Source organism: Camelus ferus, chromosome 27 (genome assembly GCF_009834535.1).
Source record: "Camelus ferus isolate YT-003-E chromosome 27, BCGSAC_Cfer_1.0, whole genome shotgun sequence".
NCBI lineage: Eukaryota > Metazoa > Chordata > Mammalia > Artiodactyla > Camelidae > Camelus > Camelus ferus.
This window is the reverse complement of record NC_045722.1, coordinates 18,235,712-18,254,969: the sequence shown is the minus strand read 5'-3', so window position 1 is coordinate 18,254,969 and position 19,258 is coordinate 18,235,712. Positions and strand designations below refer to the sequence as shown.

The 19,258-nt window shown below is 44.6% G+C and overlaps 1 long non-coding RNA gene across 1 annotated transcript in view; it reads right to left on the bottom strand.

Moving 5' to 3' along the window:
• LOC116660226 overlaps positions 1-1,440 on the bottom strand; it is a 53,400-nt gene extending 51,960 nt beyond the window's left edge. The window contains exon 1 of the long non-coding RNA XR_004315632.1: positions 998-1,440. This is a non-coding gene — a long non-coding RNA (uncharacterized LOC116660226). The remainder of the gene's footprint in view (positions 1-997) is intronic.
• Between the last annotated feature and the right edge of the window lie 17,818 nt (positions 1,441-19,258).

Genomic DNA, 19,258 nt, shown 5'->3' with positions numbered 1-19,258 from the left:
TATGCCTCATCAGAGGCAGGGAGGGACGTTGACTAGGGGACTCTCCCTGGGTGGGATGGGGCATAGGGACCGTGTTTCTCAGCACCAGCTGATGGGAGGGATTCCCAAGTCAGGGGAAGCTAAATCCAACAAGCTGATCAGAGTTAAAAGATAAAATGGGTCATCAGAACCAAAGGTTCAGAATTAGATCAAGGAAGAACCATGGCTGGTACTAGATTCCTGAGAAGGTAGTATTTAAGTCGAGTGCGAAGCAGACAGGGTGGTAGATTACTTTCAAAAAATTTAAACAACAACAACAACAACAACAAAAACCAATCAGCAACATTTCTGATATAATGGAGAACTGGATTCTAGGCCTAAAACCTAGGCTCTAGTTTTGGCGTTTAGATGTAAAGAAATATGGAGCATTGACTATACTGTGTGTCCCAGCTTGAAATCATATTCATTCAGTCCCAGGCACAAAGCTCTACCCGGCGTAACCAGTTCTGACCCAGTATGAGTGTCTGACTGCAAGAGAGAAGTTGACGTCAGTAAAAGCTCTGCAAAGCCGGAGTCCTGATTGGCCAGTTCTGTGGAGGCCTCATCTGGGAAACCCACCACCAGGTTTCCCAAGCCATTCCATTTGGAATCGGATATTTTCCTCTCATAAAACTGGCCACAAATGCAACTCATAAAGTGCCCGGAACAGCTCTGCCAAACCAACCAGAAAGCACAAGCCGTCTTGGCTTTCTGAGAATGCCTGCTGTATATAATGAGAAACATGAGCCTCCCAGCCTCCACATGCAGGCTCCCGTCGGACGGGAACGAGCACTTCCTCCTCCCAGAGCATCCCTTCCCTGCCACGATGGCCACCAGCACATCCTCGCGGGCGCCCAACCGCAGCTTAGAAACCACCGCCTGTAGGTTCTCACTGGTCCCCAACTCAGGGGGCAAACTTCTGCTCCGAAAATGTTAAAAGTGCGTAATTCAAGGTCATTTTAAAAAACGGGACACTTACTTGAATCAATGTCTTCTTGAGGCTTTTGAAAGGTGCAGCAGGCATAAAATTTAATATTGATTGTTGGGGCGCATTCCATTCCCCCTTTCAGAGGCATTTCAGAATGACAAACAATCTGTTTTGACCTGTGCTGGGCTCGTCTACTGGACACGCACGGGTCCCGGGTCCTCTTAGTGGAGCTGAGCTTTCTTTATTCTGTCCACTTCTCTCAGTTGTTTCTCCCCTCCTTAAATTTCTTGGTTCCCGCTGTCCCCTTCTGCTCGCTCCTCTAAGCTCCTGTTCTAATTTCAGCCGTCATTTCCCCTGCTCTCCCGAGTGCGCTGAGCGCCTGTTCTAATTTTTCATGTCTTCTCCCAGGGCCGCCCTCCTTTCCGTCTCTCTGACCCTCTCCTGCTCGCCTTCCCTTTCCTCTGACTCTTACTCTTCCATGTCCCATCGGAGGCTTTGCCTCGGGTTTTGCAGCAGCTTCCGTCCTCTGCATACTGTTTAACGCAGCCAAGAATAGGTGTCCGATCGGCTCAGCATAAATCCCAGACTCACGAGAAAAACAATCAGATTTTTTTTTCCACGTTTGAAACCCAACTCTGAATCCCATCTCCCCTAAATATTTCCTTCCCCACCCCCTCTTCAAGATTCTACTTGCAGTGGGAATTAATCTAAGATGATTTCTTTTTATATTCCTTGGTTGACAAGGGCAAAATACCAGGAGTTGATCTGAGAACTCTGATTCCACTCCAGTTCTGCTCCAATTTTATTTTCTGAAGTTGTGACGGATCAAATATGTTCCACGGTGAGCCCATCGTCCATTCCAACAATGCTTAAATGGATGATTCAGTTAAGGACATGTTTTGTAAAGTGACATTTCTCAGGGGGTCCTTCTCCCCTCTCAGGTGCGCAGAGAAACAATGTGAACGATTTGCATTATTCTCAAACTGTCTCATCCAGGGTGTATATTGGCAAACTATCTCGGTGGAAATTTGAACACACTGGTCTGTCCGAGAAGGAATGAAATTCTCAACAAATATGGTGCTGGGACACAGAAAGGAATTCACAGTTACCTCAGATATCCAGACTGCTTAAGACAAGGATAGTAGGAGATTCTTCTTACCCGTTTGTTCTTAAGGGCACAAACCCTCCTCATATAAATTCTCCCAGCTTTGGGGATCTGAATAATTCCATATTAAAGAATATGCTCGTGCCCCTATTAAAGATGACAGAGTCTGGGTCAGGAGACATTTTGATTTCTGGGTTATTATCCGAGGCTGAGGGCATCTTCTGGACTTACATAGAATTTTCCCATCACTTGCCGGCAAATTAAAATAACACAGCCAACCACCCAGCTGTTTCCAGGAGACTGTTTTCATTTCATGTCTTTGGCCATGTCTGAAACATAACATTTTACATTTGTTGGGGCTATATACTTATGTAAAGGAGGAGAAGGTTTGTGTTGCAAAGGTCAGAGTTGAAAATCATACATGTTGCATCTCATGCCTTCAAGGAGCCATTGACAGTCATTCTGGAACTAATTTTGATGTGCTTTAAGAAATTCCGGATGACACGATTCTCTTGGGTCTGTGTTATTGTTTCTATCTTTGCAGATGGCAAATGGAAGTTTGAGGTTATGACATTCAACCCACATTGACTCAGTAAACTTTCTGTGTGTCCACTTTGTGCCCAGCGCTGTGAGGATGGGTGTGGAGACCTCAAAGATGAATAAGCCTAAATCCTTCTCTGGAGGTGACGGCAGCTAAAGGTCATGTCGGAGGTCAACCCAAAAGTCTTAGCCTCATCTGAAAATCTTAATCCCAAATACCCTACTCTACACAATAACCCTGGCATTAGCCCTCTCCAGGGCATCTGACTTCTCAAAAAAAAAAAAAAAATAGCATTAAACCCATGAATCAAAGGCTATCCAGAGGCGACCTTTTTAATTCACTGCTTATAAAATGGAAGGGATATATACAAAGTTTTCAAGTACTTAGTGCAGAGAAAAAAAGGATGAAGTACACATTTTTCCCCATGGAAGTTTCTGATTTTCTCTGCTTCTAATTAAGTTGTTTTTTTTTTTTTTTTAAATCTCTAGATTGTTGTTTCCATGGGGATGCATGGAAAACCAAAACCGTGGGGGAGGGGGAGGACATAGCTCTGCAGGGACACATGAAGTGATGGGAACCCTTGGTTGCCCTCTCTGCAGTGAAGGAGTTGACCGAAGAGCCATCACCCCGCTGTCTGCCATGTAAGCCACCTGCAGGAACGGCAGGGGTCAGCGTGGAAAAGAAGGTGTGCCTTGCGTCCAGAGTGAGAAGGAGAAAGTCAGTGCACACAGCATCTCCAGATGAGAAGGAAAACCACTGAGACTGCCGAGTGGTTCAGTTCCTCTTTTCTCTCTTCAGCTGTCTGTGAGGATTAAAACGGAAATATTCTCTAGAGCAGGAGTGCCAACTACCTTTTCCATAATCGTGGGGTTTCCTGGAGCAGCCACAGGGGCTGAAGAAGGCCCTGGGAGGGACTCCATCAGAATCTCTTTCCTCTTCTATAAACTGGGGTTAAACTTACTGTATGTTTTAAAGAAAAGGCTCTAGCTAAAAACAAATTTTGAAAATGATCGACCCAGGGACTTCTTGCTGCTACATCCTGAAATATCCATACAATTGTACGCTAAAGAACGCACAACCTGAAAGTTGAGAGTTATGTTTTATTCTGCAGACTTTCTAAGGATTCAAATCAGACCCTCTAAGAGACTGCTCCAAAGTGGCAGAGGAGGAGCCAGGATATATAGGATTTTTGCCACAAAGGCCAGGTAGTTGGAACATCAAAAGATGATTGTTAATTAAAGAAACCCAGATATCTCAAGTCAAGGAATTTAGCACTTTCTATATATGGGAAGGTGCAAAGGTCTGGGCTCATTGAAATCATTCCTTTCATATGCACGTGGCTACCTAGGGCCAGTGTTCTGTTCTTTCCCATCCTGAGTTCCCTCGGGGGCACCACTGGAGGATGCCTCCTTGTCTCCAACCTGAGTTCCCTCCACTCACTGTTGCGGGTGGCGGTAGCGGCTGATGACTTGATGGACACAGCATCCTTTGTTTACTGGTATGGCTGGCAATATTTTTTATTCACACCATTGAAGGGTTTTATTTTGTCTTTGTTCTCTGTGCTTTTCTCTCAGCTTCTTGGATCTTTTTCAGTTCATTGTGTGTATTTGGCCACAAGATGAAAGTGTCTTTATCTCTTCAATGGTTCCACGTGTCCGGTGATAGAAAATTCTGATTTTAGGCCGAAAGGACTATATGGCCTTCCTGAAATTTCTGTTTCTGGTGGTCAACGGGGAAGGGTGTGAAGGGTGGAGAAAGGTGGCAGAAGTAGGCATGAGATGACCCAACCTCTAATCAGAGGTGGGGGTGGAGGGGCACTTAATGTTGACCTGAGCTTCAAGTTCAGGTTACTTGGGGAGAAGAGGCATGTGGTTAATTAAAACTAGAGTGCAAAATGTGTGGCTCAAAATGATGAATTTTGTCTTTGATGGGAGTACCCATGGGACATCCAGGTCCACTGGAAACTTAGGGTAGCAGCCCAGGAGAGAGAGGTCTGAGACCACCAACATTTACATGTCAGTGCTCTAGGAGTGGATGGGCCCATCTGGTTCTTGTTTATTTTTGCTTGCTTGCTATATCCACCTTCTCCCCACCTGCATCCATATATAAGTGTTATTTGGACAGTAGATGGGAGGGGTAAAGGCTGATAAAAAGAACTATGAACATTTTTGGAGGCAAACAATTATATTTTCTTTGGATAAATTATCTATTCCTGTATTCAACCTCATTGCCTTTCAACCAACGGACTTTCTATTGGATTCTTTATAGATGGCACTTGTCTTTATTATGGTGTCAAAAACTCAGAAAACTCTGAAAAAAAGAATTTCACAAAGTGACACCTAGACTGACATCTCTCTGGGCAACTGTAGTCATTCCTTCTTTCCACAAGCATGTGCTAGACATCTGGCTATCGTGTGTCAGGCACTGGTCTTGACCCTGGATACTGCAATGAACAAGACAGTCCTTGCTCTTGTAAAGTTTATACGCTCTTGAGGAGGCTTCAGTCAACATACTACACGTGTCTAGGGATTCTCTGTGATATAACTAACGCATTTTCCACTGCCATTCACAACTCGATTTAATACTAAGAGGAGGGTGATGTGTGATGGAGAGAATTTTATTGTGTGTAATCACTCTTCTCCCTCTGATGTTGATAGAAGTATTTCCATTCTTTCTACTTCAGTCAAGATGAACCTTAACTATCTAGCATAGAATTCATGGAGGGATCTATGAACAATTTGTACAACAGCTTCAGAAGGAGATGTTCACTCTTTCTTTTGGTCTCCAAAAGTAACAGTGTTGATGACTTAATGGGCCAGGCTTAGAAATAGACAGATTCAAGCTGCTTTTTCCACCTTACATCTAACCCTGGGCAAATACACGTTTATCCTTCTAATCATCGTGTTAACCATCTGTGGAAAGGCATACATTTCGGATTCTAAAAGTCTGATAAATCAACTAGAACATAATTAAGATTAACCAAATATCTTTTTTCTCCTCCAGGGGCCTCAGCATCCTGCATAATAAGGCCATGGCTGGGAAAGTGCATTTTGAGTAGCTGTCAGTGTAGACTGAATCCATTGGAATTTTAAGGTACTGTAGGCAAACCTGGGTCTAACCCCCCATCTACTACTGTATGCCTTTGGGGGTTGATTAATTTCTCTGGGTTTTAAGACCCTCTCTATAGCGTGCTTATAACAGGATCAATGTCAGATGGTCGTTGCAAAGGTTAAATAGAATTGCATAGATATAGATATAGATTTGGATATAGACTTATGCACACAGAGATATTTGAGGTGCCTTCCCATGTTCCAACTCACAGCCATCTCAGAGAAGTACCACGAAACCTCATGGATGTGGCTGGAGTGGCCATATTTGTGGGGTAAGGTCCTGTCTCCCTGCCCTTTGATAACCAGAGAAGAATGGACCCCTGCCCTAACCTGGATCGATTAGACCCTCTCTTCCCGTATTTGGCACTTGCAACTGGGAGATAGAGACTGGGAGCTGCTGAACTGAGTTGCACCACTGTCAGAGCTTGGAAGGTCAATGAATTCCTGCTGCCTGAATCTCTGGGTCGCCCTGGTCTTCCTGAATATCACATCCCCCTTGAATTCTGTGACATGTCTCAGGATTCTTCCAAGAGCTTTCCCTTTAATTGTAGTTGGATTCTGTTTACTCATATTTAAAATATCTAAAATTGAGTCTTTCAAATCTGATCCTTCCAGTGTTTCCTGTCTCAAAATTTGTACCTGTACCCAGTAGTCACTCAGTCGAACATCTTGGCATCTTTCTAGAAACTGTCTCCTTCTTCAGCAACATATCTAGTCTGTCTTGAAGTCCCTTTTGAAACCTCCCCCTTTTTCCCCCCAAATATATTTTCTCCAAATCCTTCATTTAGGGTCTGTTGTCTCTCTCCTGGACCCATTTCTCTCAAGATAGCTGTCTCAGCTTCTACCCCAGCTGCCCTTTAATTCATTCTCCTTACAAAACCCAGAGGAAGAGGAATTCTTCTGAAAGTGGATCGTGTAACTTCTCTGCTGAAATCCTTTCAATGCTCTCCCATTGCCCTTGGAATAAAATGCCCCCTCTCTATCGCCACTTCCAGAATCCCGCTGCTCTTAGCCCTGTCCACCATTCCGGCTCCACCTCCCTCTTCCCTTGCCCGTGTCCTCTGCTCCTCAGTGCAGTTCTCACCTTGGTTTCTCAAAGGTTACTGATCCCTCCTGCCCGGGGGTCTTTTCATGTGTGATTTCCTTTTTTGGTGCTTTTCCTTCAGATGAATATTATTCAAGATTCATCTCTTCATCTTGGTCACATTTTATAGGACCTTCTCTGTCTCCCAGATTCAAAGCTGAGCCTCTGATAATACATTTCCTTCATAACTCTGATGATAAAGCCATCTATAGTCATAGATGTGTTTGCATGGCTATTCATGTAATCTTCTTCTCTTTGTGAGCCTTGATGCTTTTTGAAGAGGAGACTCTCTGGTCCACGAAGATGAGACCATATGCTCCATGAAGACAGAGCACGTAGGCTTCACTTTCCCCTATCCCTAGTGCCACTGGGTGATGGATACAGGATACCTGGGCTGTTGCCATGGCATCACAAACGTGAACAAAGGGATGACATATGCTGTCTACACCTAGGCAAAACCAGGTGAGTTGGCATCACTCAGCCCAGCAATTGACCTGGAATCAAAGAATCATGGCCATAAAGCACCTCGGCACTTTTAGGTGAAAATGCTGGGTGAGTATTTTCTTCCACTTCCCCCTCTAAGTGCAAAGTCATCCGAGGCAGGCAGTGCAAAAGCACAGAAACAAACCAAGGTCGATGAAAACGCTATTACATTCAAAGGGGATATTTTCCATTCGTTTTAAAATTAAAGTCTCATGCAAGTAGCAGAAAAATACACCACAGATTCTTTAGCTTGATTGTTTCAACTTTTAATAGTAAAGTCAATGTGTGCCTCCAACTAACTGCTGGGGGTTGTTCTGTGATTGCCAGGTTGTTTTATGTATGTGAAGCAACAAAACAATATAAGGTGACAAACAAAAGATGGAAAAATATATAAAAGGGAAAAAAAAAGTTGGCTGTGTGCTACCTCGGGCTTTAAAACGCTTCTTATACACTTCACCACAAAGTCTATTAAAGCAAAATATAGTGGAAATACAATATACGGCAATGAATGTCTTCAAACTAGCAATTTAGCGCAAAAGCTGAGGGCAGTTCTTATGCACTGACTTTTAATACCAAGACGATTTGTGGTCTCACAAAGTTCCTGCCTGAGGCACAAGTTGTGCTGAGTTCTAATAGGTCTAGTTTGTTGGCTGTCAGAATAACGGAGAATTTGGTAGTGGAGGGGCTGGATGCCGTAAACAGCAGAGATAATTAGAAGGTTTGCTGGAAAAAAAAAAGGGAAGCTGGTTTATATTCGGTTGCAGGGGAGAGTGTCTGTTAAGGAAACTCCTGGTTAACACAGACTCTCAGAATGTTTATTTGGGGAAATATTGTGGGTCACTGGACAAGCAAGTCTTCTTTTGGACTGTAATGCTACTGCTATTATTAATAATAGTAAAGGGCATTTGCTGAGTATTTGCTATGTTCTTGGCCCCGTTCACCCAGTACTTCTGGGTCCCCATGCTACAGAGATGGAAATCGAGGCTCAAAGAGGTAAGGGCTTTATCCAGTGTCAGGTGACAGCAAGCAGGAGAGGGGCTTAGAAACCACGTTCTCCACACCATTTCGTGCTGTCTTCCTGGGTGGCAGGGTTGATATTGACAATCAGGATGTTATAAACTAAGGATCTTATTCATGAGTGTGTAGTTTGAATTTGCAACAACCATAGAAGCAGTTGGCTTCCAAGGCAGGAGTCCGGATCCAGAGTGAGGTCTCTCATGACTAATTATTAATGATAGTTCAAGGATGAAGTTTTCTGGTGATTTACTTTGATTTTCTGTAAACTAGCATGGAATCTGGACTGTTCTTCACAATAAAGCTATTTTTACTCCCTGGGGCAGAGTTTATTTTCTTGCCTGGAAGGACCAGGTGGCCGTGCCACTGTAGTCTTCAGGTGTGACCCCCTCATCCCGCCTCCACTTGGTCACTTTGCCAGGTAAGCCATGGCCAAGAAGAGTAAGAAAGTCCAGTTCTTGTGAGATGTGGGAACATAGGTGACAGATCTGCAGTCACTACTGCCATTTCGACTTTGACTCCACCTGTAGATTTAAGCACACAAAACAGGTTAGGTCACCTGCCCGATAAGGGACATGTTCAGAATCAGTGGCAGTTGTTGCTTTGGGGAACTCTGTTACACACTTGGACTGATCCTGTTTTTCTTGAATAATAAATACTAATTAGCATTTTTCAGCACATTGTGGGATGTCTGCATTCTCCCCCATGAAAGCTATAACAGAACTGGAGGATTGACAGGGAATGAAAAACTGGTCTTATCCTATGCAGAGGCCAAGGAGCCTGCGAGTACTCAGGCTGGAGAGGGGGCAGTTGAGAGATGGCCCTATTGTAAGTGTAGACAATACCGAAGGGTGTGGTTGAGGGCTTGTTTACCGAACAGCAGTTCATCCAAACAAGATGGCTTCCTCAAGAGGTCTTCCTACATGGCTCACTTCCCAGCAAAATCAGCCTTCCCCCACCTTACTGTGCATTCACACTCATAAGATTTATTTCTCTGCTGCATTGGCCTTTTATTCAGTTCTTTGGGAGAAGTGGCAGGTGTAGTGCAAAAAGCAGCAGCTGGGGGTTGAGATGTGGATTCGAATCTCACCTTTGCCAGTATTTGAATCGTAACTCTGAGGCTCAGTTTGCTCATCTGCAAAATGGGGAGGTTAAGCCTTACTAAAGAATTGCATGAAAACTTCACAGGTCTCTACGAAAGTCAAATGGGAGAGGGTGTACACAAGCGCTTCCTAGTTCATGAAGATCTTTTATGGGACACAGTTATGCCCCTCATCACACGATTTAGATCCATGTTTTTACATTTGAGCTATTGCTGGAGCAAACAGCTCGACAGCTTCACAAGCTTTTTGCTATGGCCGGACAGCCCTCCCCTTAGCTCCTCTGGGCATCTCTAGACCTATTCTAAGTGTTTCTAAGAGAGCCCTAGACAGACTGAGTTCCAGTGACACAGCAGTGGCCAACCCAAGCATGCTCCCATGCCTGCTCTTCTCATCTAGCTCTTGTTTGTGGGGTCCGTAAGCCTCATCTCAGACTCTGCTTTCTTGGGGACCCCAAGGTAAGACAGGACGGTACCACAGTATGTAGCCATGCCTCTCCAGCCCTCTCTGTTTCAGGCTCTGAGATGATCACAGTGCTATTCCAATCAAGACTCATCATCAAACTATGGGGCTTATCTGTGGACAATAAAATTCAAGAGAGACTCAGAATCTGAATGGCTCTGGTGAGCTAGATGCTTCTGTCCAGCAGCAAGAAAAATATGAGCTGAGCATTCCTAACAGTCTGAGATCTACAATCTTGCTGATGGAGAAGCTAATGGTACAGAAGCCCCTAGCTCCAATACGCTCCCATGTACTCAGGCTGGAGAGGGGGCACTTGAGAGATGGCACTATTATAAGCGTAGACAATACTGAAGGGTGTGGTTAAGGGCTTGTTTACCAAACACCAGTTCATCCAAACAAGATGGCTTCCTCAGGAGGTCCTTCCTACATGGCTCACTTCCCAGCAAAATCAGAAAATGTTTCCAATCCCTCTGCCACTATATTGGCCAAGCCTCAGCAGACATAGCCTCCTAACATGCTTCCAGCATTTAGCTTCCACCTTCCAACTACCATTACATACCAGCAGCCAGAGCGATCTTTTACAATTCCAAGCAAATCATATCAGTCCTTTACGTAAGGTTCTTCAAGGTGTCCATTGCTTTCAGAATGCAACGCAACCTCCTCGTCACCCACATGAATGCCTCTTGAGTCAGGTGACTGCCTACCTCTTCAACCTGGCCCCTTCTACAGTCACTCCCCTCCCGCAGGCACCCACATCTCCTCTCAGCTCCTGGGCCTCTTGGCTGCCTTGGCTCCTCTTCTCCCGTAATTTCCTCTGACAGGAAAGCTCTTTCTCCATTGATGTCTGTGACTAGTTCTTTCTCTTTCTGGCCTCTGGTTAAATGCCATATCTGCAAAGAAATATTCCCCGATGATTTCCTTTACGCAGGATTCCCCCCCTCCTCCCATCTGTCATCAGCTATCATTGTCTATTGCAGGGTCAGCAGACTTTTTCACTCAAGGGCCAGATAGTGGACATTTCAAGTTTTGGGGGGCACACGGTCTTCACTGCAACTGCTCAAGCCTGCAGTTTTATGGGTAAAGCAGCTGTAGACAGAACATAAATGACTGGGAGTGACTGTGTTCCAATAAAACTTTATTTACATAAACAGGCAGCAAGTGGGTTAGACTTGGCCCAGGGGGCCAGAATTGGCTAATTCTTGTGCTGTGACTTAACCAGTTTAGAGCCCTTGATGGCATCTCTTTGTGATCTAAAAATAGCCCTGTGCTCATTTACATGTTGGTTGTCTGTGCTCTCCTGTTGACCGTATATCCGATGAGGCAGGAATGATGTTCTTTCTGTTTACACTGGTATCTCGGTGCCTAGAAGAGTTGCTGATACACTGGAGACAAGACACATTTGAAGAATAAACAAGCAATAACGTATGTCTTTCCTGTTATTTCTCAACTCAGCATCTTACATACGTATTATTTGCTTCATAGCCCTGATCTCAAAATATTGGTTGCTTAATCTGTCAACTTTTGCAAGTTCCATGGGCACAGAAATGATGTCTACCATATTTAACTGATTTACCCCTCAGTACCTGGTGTAGTGCTTGGCATGTAGACCTTCAGACAATGGGGATGAATAAACAAATGAATTAATTTAGATTATTTCCATGGGTAAAAGGAAGCATTGACTTCCAATTATGATAACTATTTGTTTAAAGATATATCCATGTGAAAGTGAATGAATGAATGAAATGTACCTACTGGATTTGCATAGCCATGATTCAACATTTCAAAACCTTCTCTAAATTAATAAATCTAGAGAATCCCCTGCGGAAATAAGAAAGCTAGTTGTTTGTCACTTTCGGATTTGGTAATAAGACAAATTCTCAGACTTTTCCCAGGCAGCTTTGCAATAAATGCAAATTCTCCTGAAGGGTTGACCCGGAGGCCATGTGATACCCAATTCACCTGAAGGCTCAGTGGGACCTGTGAGGACATTTCCTCGTTGCCTGGTGGTGTATAGTCATCTGCTGCTGAGAAGTGGTTTTGCTGACTTGTGGCCATGTCTCTGCACCCATGGAAAAGACTAAAACTGAATTTAAGGAATGGCAGACTGGAAAAAGACATAATGCATCATAATACAGGTGAAAAAAAGCTAAACTATGAATGATTTGACGATGTTATGTCCCAGTCTGTGTGAGGCAAGCTTTATTTTTGTCTTTTTTTTTTTTTTCTCCTGGAGTCATTACTAACAGTGTCCCTTTTCCTTTCAAAAGTGCCTGATTTGGACCATAAATTATCTTGTCGCCAGAAAGATCAGAAATAAGTTATCTTTCTTCCCTAAGGACAAGCTGAACATGCTCTGGATGCCGAGTGAGTCATCGGAGTCGAACTTGGGGACGACAGGCTGTCTTCTCTGGCTTATTGTGGATAATATTCCCGCTCGTGGCCATGGATAGAAGCTTTGGCAGGAATTACAGATGCAGTTCTGGCAAAGCAAATTTAAACATTTGATTTATCCTAAAGTAAACCCATAAATGGTGGCAACCCAGTCTCTCCAGGTCTGAAATGCTTGATCCTGATTTTTGGAAGTCGTTGGTGCCACTGACTGGCATATGCCTTCACAGAGGTACTCAAAACGCTCCAAGTGAGGGTGTTATACTGAGGAAAGCCCTTTCTCCTCACTGATTCCCATCAAATCTTGAGTTTCTAGCAGCCGTTAGGAGACTGGGGCATGAATTTCCTATTGACCAGTGAATTAGGAATTACTGAAATTGATGCCAAGGGACAGGCTTAGAACACTGACTCTGGAAGCAGGCTTCTGGGCTTCAAATCCTGGCTTAGATACTCATTACGTAGCCTTCCTGTGCCTCAATCTCCTCGCCAAAATGGGGGTAGTTGCAGTCCCAATCGTTTAGGGTTATTACAATGACTTAATGAGCTCACACCTATAAGAAACTTAAAAGAGGACCAGACTCATAGCGCCCAAGGATTTTAAATTATTTTACTCTATGCTTCTACTTAATGTTCTGGAGAGGATTTTCAATGTTTAAGTAGAAACTTTATTTCCAAAAGATATGAGAACGGCTCGCCATCACGTGGAATTTTGTATAACTGCTATGTCATCCATCTTCTTATTGGCAGGTTTGCTTTCAAGTTCAAGAAAGGGTCTCAGTTTCCTTAGCATGTGCCTCCTTGTATAATGTCCTCAAATATTTTGCAATTTAGGTACCTCTCTGAACCCAGGACATCGTCAAATAAATTAAATTAAATTAATTAGAGCAGATAATTATTCGAGCTAATCATCATCTTGCATAATGCATCAATTCAACACTGCTTCTTTGTTCCAAAAAATCCATTTTGACTGACGCATAAGAGTAAAGTAATATAAGGTTCAGTTCTATTTAATAGCATCTGATTATATTCTCTCGATAAGTCAGATAATTAAGTAATTCCTCTGTAATTATTAGTATTAATTTTATATATCCTTTCTGGGTATCAGAATTATTCCTTCTTTAAGAGTGGCAATTATTGTTCATTTAGTCCCATATTCTACATGGACTCCTGCTAAATGATTCTGAATCTGAAAACTATTGCGTTTGTTTAGGTCCTAAAAACCTGAGCTGGTACAATGTTTCCATTTCTTAGCTCACTGAATTTGTGATTCAGTTAGGTAGCTTTGCAAAGTTAATTTGGTCATATCTGAAATCTGGACGTTGTTACACGCTGTCTAATACACAATTATGTTTTCATTGTTCTGGAATAATTTGTTTGTTACTTTGACGCGGGTTATCGGAAATCTCAGAAACTCTCTCGCCACATCGGAAATCTCAGAAACTCGGAAATCTCAGAAACTCTCTTGCCATCCTCTCACTTTACAAACAGGAGGCTGGAAGAGGTTCTGTGGCAGCCGCAGGCTCAACACCCAGCCCAGGTTAATGTCCATCTCCTGCTGCTTCATCCTTTTCATCGTCTCTTCTTTTCACTTACAAATGCTTCTCTGTTTTCCAGCTCTCATTGTCTTGAGCCTTCACATCTTTCATCCTTCAAGCCATGCATGGTCGGTCCTCAGCTGTAGAAGGGCAAGGAACAGGCTCTTGAAGGTAGGGCCAGACGTGCTGGTGGTATGAATAAAGGAGAGGACTTGAACTGGGGCAGCTCCTGAGGGTTCCTGGAAGGGGGATGGTGGAGGAGGGTGGGAGGAAGTAGCCTGAAACTGACACGAGGACCCTTTTCAGAGGGACCATGCTATACTCTAGAGAGAGGGTGGATTGATTCTTTCAGAACTGACCTGAGAGCAACAGTCTAGAACACAGAGTGAGAGCCATGGGGAGCAGGCCACTGAGCCACCTTCCTTATCAAACCGCATTCTCTTGTTGCCATGTTCTGTCTGCCTCCACCGTGAAAGGTTTCTCAAAGCTGCCCCTTCCTCTCCAGTCCTGCGGTTACATCCCCATCTTGGACCCCACTGTCTCCATCCTAGGCTAATGTGGCCCTTCCACCCTGGGTTCCCTGTCTTGATCTCTCCCTACTCTGGTCCACCCTGTACACCCTCTTCTGCATACATCTGTCCTCATCAAGTACTTCCTTTAAACCTCAGCAGACTCCTTATTGTCTTGCAGGGTGAAGTCCAGATAAGCATCTGCACATGCTGGTCCTCCTCTGTCTTTCTGGGTCTGCCTCCAGCTCCTGCAGCCACTCACCCTGCTGACTGGCCATGCCTATCCTCTCTGAGCACACCAAGAGATGCTCTTTTGTTTCCTTCCCTGTTTCTCTGCCCAGAGGACACTTGTTCATAGGCTCATCTCAAATGTCATTGCCACACTGACTCATCCTCCTCTTCCAAGCAGAATGAGGTGCCCCTCTCTTTGGTTTTCTCATTTCTCTGTGCACACAGCTCCAGAATAAAGTGGCAACCCTGAAGTGAGTCATTTACACATGTGTCTGATTTAGCACTGAGTGTTCAGTGCATGACACTGGACCTAGGACTTAGTAACGTCTCAATAAATAGTTTTGAATGAATCTTTGTTGATTGGTACACAAATCCAGGAAAGGCAAAGTTGTAGATACAACAAAACATAAAGGCATAAAGATTATTGAGGTCATTCATCTTGAAGACAAGTGGTCCAGGTTGGTGGAAGACTTCCTCATAGAAACATCCAGGAACCCAAGCTCCTTCCATGGGGCATTGTTCAGTTGACACTTGGGTTGACACTTGGGTTTCCACCCCTTCTGAGTTCCAGCTGGCAGGATGAGAATGAAAGCATGGCGGAGGTGATGACTCAAGGCCCAGGTCAGAAGCGATGACCTCATCTGTGTGCAAAGAAGATGAGGAAATGTAGTTTTTCCACATGCACAGGAGGTAGAGAAAGACAGGTTCTGGTCGGCAACTAGCAACCTCCACCCAGATGACGTCTTAACTTTCCTTGGAGCCGTAATACTGCCCTCCTGCCCCGACCCCCTCAGGTACCCATCAAGGCCACATGATCGCACACTCTGCATTGAGGACTATCAGTCTGTGTGTAAGTGCATCAACCGTCTGAAATCAACCAACCCCCTGTCTTCATGTTTTCATTATTTTTTTTCTTTAAAAATTACCATAAACTTTCCCACTTAAACTGTCAGGCTTGATTTCCTCCCTGTGTGAGGAAAAGTTCCTGTACGTTAATTTTGCCTTATTTCTTTGTTTAATTAGACAATCTCTCTTTGGCATCACCCAGGCCTGATTTAAATTTCTTTTTGTCCTCATCTATTGTCTGTCTTATGGCAATTTCTAGGAACTGTACTAACTTAGGATATCTTTTATCTTGATCAGCCTCATCAAGCAAAGAAGATAATTTTTTTTTTCTGGAAGTGTTTGTGAAAATCCTTTTGTATCACTACTTCCTCTTATGGATTGCTCTTTTGTACTTGTTACTTCATGCCGCTGCTGTTCATGCTAAGAGGGATGCTCTGAGCAGCAATGCTGGTTTAAGAGACACAGCTCCTATTCCTTTGAAACAGCTGAATTTGAAAGACCCCTGAGTCGCCCCTGAAATTGGTCCCTGTGCCTCTGTTCACACCCCTAGGTAAGAATTCACTTTTATATCTATTTTGATCAATCCAACAACGGTCTCAAAGTTTACGGACAACAGATTTGGTTTTTTTTAGTAACTTCACAATGCACGCTTCATTTATTTACTTTTGACTCTTCCTTAATCTTATGTCTTGATTTTCGTAGAAAAAATTTAAAATGGTTCTAAGTGCCCTTCGGAAAGACAGTGGAATTGGCAGCTTGTCATTCTTACTATTATCTGTAGATTTCAATAGGATGCTCTCCTCTGCAGCCTGGGTAGTCAATTCCCTCTGCTGACCCATCTTCCGTCTGTGTGCTGCTGGCCCCCAGGGCTCTGGATGGAGGTGACACCTGCGCGTACGGTGCAGTTTTTAGTCTTCCCTCCTGCCTTCTGCTTGCTGCCTGTGTGAACCACGGCTGGATCACGCTTGGACCTTCTGCCCCGTTGCTCTGTTTTCCGTGGCCTTTTGCACTAGTCAGAATAAAATGCTGAGTCTCCCATGGATCAAAGAAAAGGGGAAAAAGGGCTTCTCCATTTTTACCCACACCTATGACACACACACACACAGAGACACACACAATAAAAATAGTAGTAGTCGTGGCTAGTTTTGGACACATGTTTTAGGTCAAATACTTTTTATATAACTATACAAAGTGTCTACAAGTGTCTCTGGAGCCCCCTAAACCAGACAGGAATTATCGTGGGTCACTGTGTTGAGTTGATCCCCGAGCTTTGGAGGCCACTCAGACAGGCGCAGCTGACCTCACTGAGTGAAGTGTGGAGAGCAGCCTGGAGGGTCCCCCACTCTCTCCTCGACTGTCTTCACGTCTTACGGCACATTCTCCCGCCCCTTTGGGATGTTAAACTTCTGCATGTCCCTCCACATGGAAAAATATACTTCCTAGAATCTCTATCCTTTGCAAAGTCCTGAACAGCTTTGTTCACCCTTGTGTCTCCAGTACGCCCCAAAGTCTCACCTAAGCTCGTGACTGGAATACGCCGAGTCTCCTAAACTCACCCTGTGCTTGTTTGTGGAGGGTTAACATGGTATCTGTCCTCCATCTTTCCCTGCTTCTTTTCTCAGGCACCCAAGACAGAAACCAGGAGGCACCCTCAGTTCATCTCGCCCTGCAAGTCTCCCACCAGGGTGGTCCATGTGTCTCGTAAGACTGATGAGAGCAAACTAGGCCCCCATGTTCCCAGCATTCAGGTCCCAGCTGCCTCGTGTTGGAACAAATGTTGTAGCTTCATTCACTGGCCTCTCTGCCCTGGGTCTCACAGCCCTGATTCTGCCTCTGTATGGCAGTCAGAGGGACCCTTCTAAATTAGGGAACTAACCATCTCACTCTGGAGGAAAAAATTTAAGAAATGCCATGGAGAATACATCCTGGCCCAATCACACAGCCCTGGGGGCCTGAGTTCTCTCAGCTTACTTTTTCAGACCTAGCTCCCAGCCCCACCCCCTTGGCATCTTCTGGGAGCTCCCAGGGGCTGAACCTCCAGCATTGCACACGACGTTCTCACTGCCAGCAGGACCGACATCAGGCTAGTGCCTATGAAGACAGTCCTTCCCCCCGCCTTCACCCTACATGGGCCAGAGACACCCAGCCACACACACACACATACACACACACGCTGCCAACGTGTGCTTCTCTGGGCTACCCGCTGTGTGGTTCCGTTTTTGGATTTATCGTTCATGATGGTAATGACTTATTCATATGTCCCTCCTTTCTCTTTCTTCAAGAAAGCAAGCTCCTTGAGGACAAACAACATGTCTTTCTCTCAAGGTCCCCAGCTCCTTGCCCGGGCAGGTCCATGATTGTTTTTGTAGGATGGTTGGTGTGTAAAACTCCAAGGGTTGGCGAAAGCGTATGTTTCTTTGTGGGACCTCGGCATCATCTACTTCTTGAGAAACGGTGGCGAGGGGAGAGATGGCCCCAGCCTCCCCTCTCTCCCCCATCGCAGAAGGACCGTGACGGCTCTCCGAGACGCACTCCTTCTGCATGAAAACATTCCCCTCTCATCACTTGGCCTCAAACAGGCATTTCTCAGCCCCTGAGTGGCTCTGGCCATCACCAGTCAATTGTCATTGTGGAAACACTGGAGGATTTTTGAAAACACTCTCAGAACTTGGGAGCAGCAAGAAGCAGACAGCGCGTGATTGCACTGGGATTCCAGAGCCAACCTCAGCTCCCTGGCCAAGGCCCCGCGCCAGGCTTCGGCGCTCAGCGAAGACAGAACTGCCTTTTGAAGTGTTGCAGATTTAAAACAGGGAATCAGTTAACATCTCCCTAAGCAGCCAGTAGTGGGAACAAGGAGCGTTGTTTGATAGTGGGGAGATGCTGGGAGAATGGCCGAGCCTCTGCCTCCCCTGATAAAGCAGGCGGCAAAGCAGAAATTAAAATGAGGGGACTGGGGAGTGGCAAAGCCACTCTCATTAAAAGAGCGGCAGGCACGGGGGTGTTTTGTATCGGGAAATCAGGCGTGAGGTTGGCAGGCCTTAGGAAGACTTGTTCTGGCATTTCCTGGTTGGTCCTTGTGATGGAAATCAGATTGCTCTCACAGCCCTGATGCCAAGTACCTCTCTCTGACTCCTCCAGATGGATATGAAGGTAACTCTGCACAGGAGAGGAGGCGGCATGGGTCCTGGGATGAGGGTCTCTTTGTGCATTTCACTCCTTTTCATGTTTTCCATTCACTGATGTCAGTATCACCCATGATTATGGTGCGTATCATTCCTGCTACAGGCAGCAGTGAGAGGGGACAAGAGCAAGGACCTCACGTTTGAATTCAAACCCAACTTTAAATCCAATTCTTGTGGGAAAGTGTATAGCTTGGTGGTACAGTATGTGCTTAGCATGCACGAGGTCCTGGGTTCAATCCCCAGTGCCTCCAGTAAAAATAAATAAAAGAAATGCATAAATAAATAAATACCTAATTCCCAAAATAAATCCAGGTTTGTACCTTATCTGAGTCCATAAGCAAAACATTTAACTTCTTTAAACCTTAAATTTCTAATGTGTCCAATGGGAAAAAATAATACTGAATTCATAGGATTGTGAGGAGGAAAAACAAAAAAATCTACTGTAAAGACACTCAGCTCTGGTCAAGTTCGTTTATTGTGAATTTAAGCGCATCATATGATATCAGTATTCAAGGTGGTTGGAAAGTCTTAGCTATCTTTCCAGTCTTTTTTTTTTTTTTCTCTCTGAAATGTAGGCTCATTTAAAAAAAAAAAAAATGCCCGTGATTCACAACCACAAAAATCTCCATCAAGCCTTTTCACATTAGCTAAAAGAGCTCAAATCCGATGCTATCATGCTGAAATAAACTGTTAGACTGGCAATGTGGCCACGAGAGCGGTGG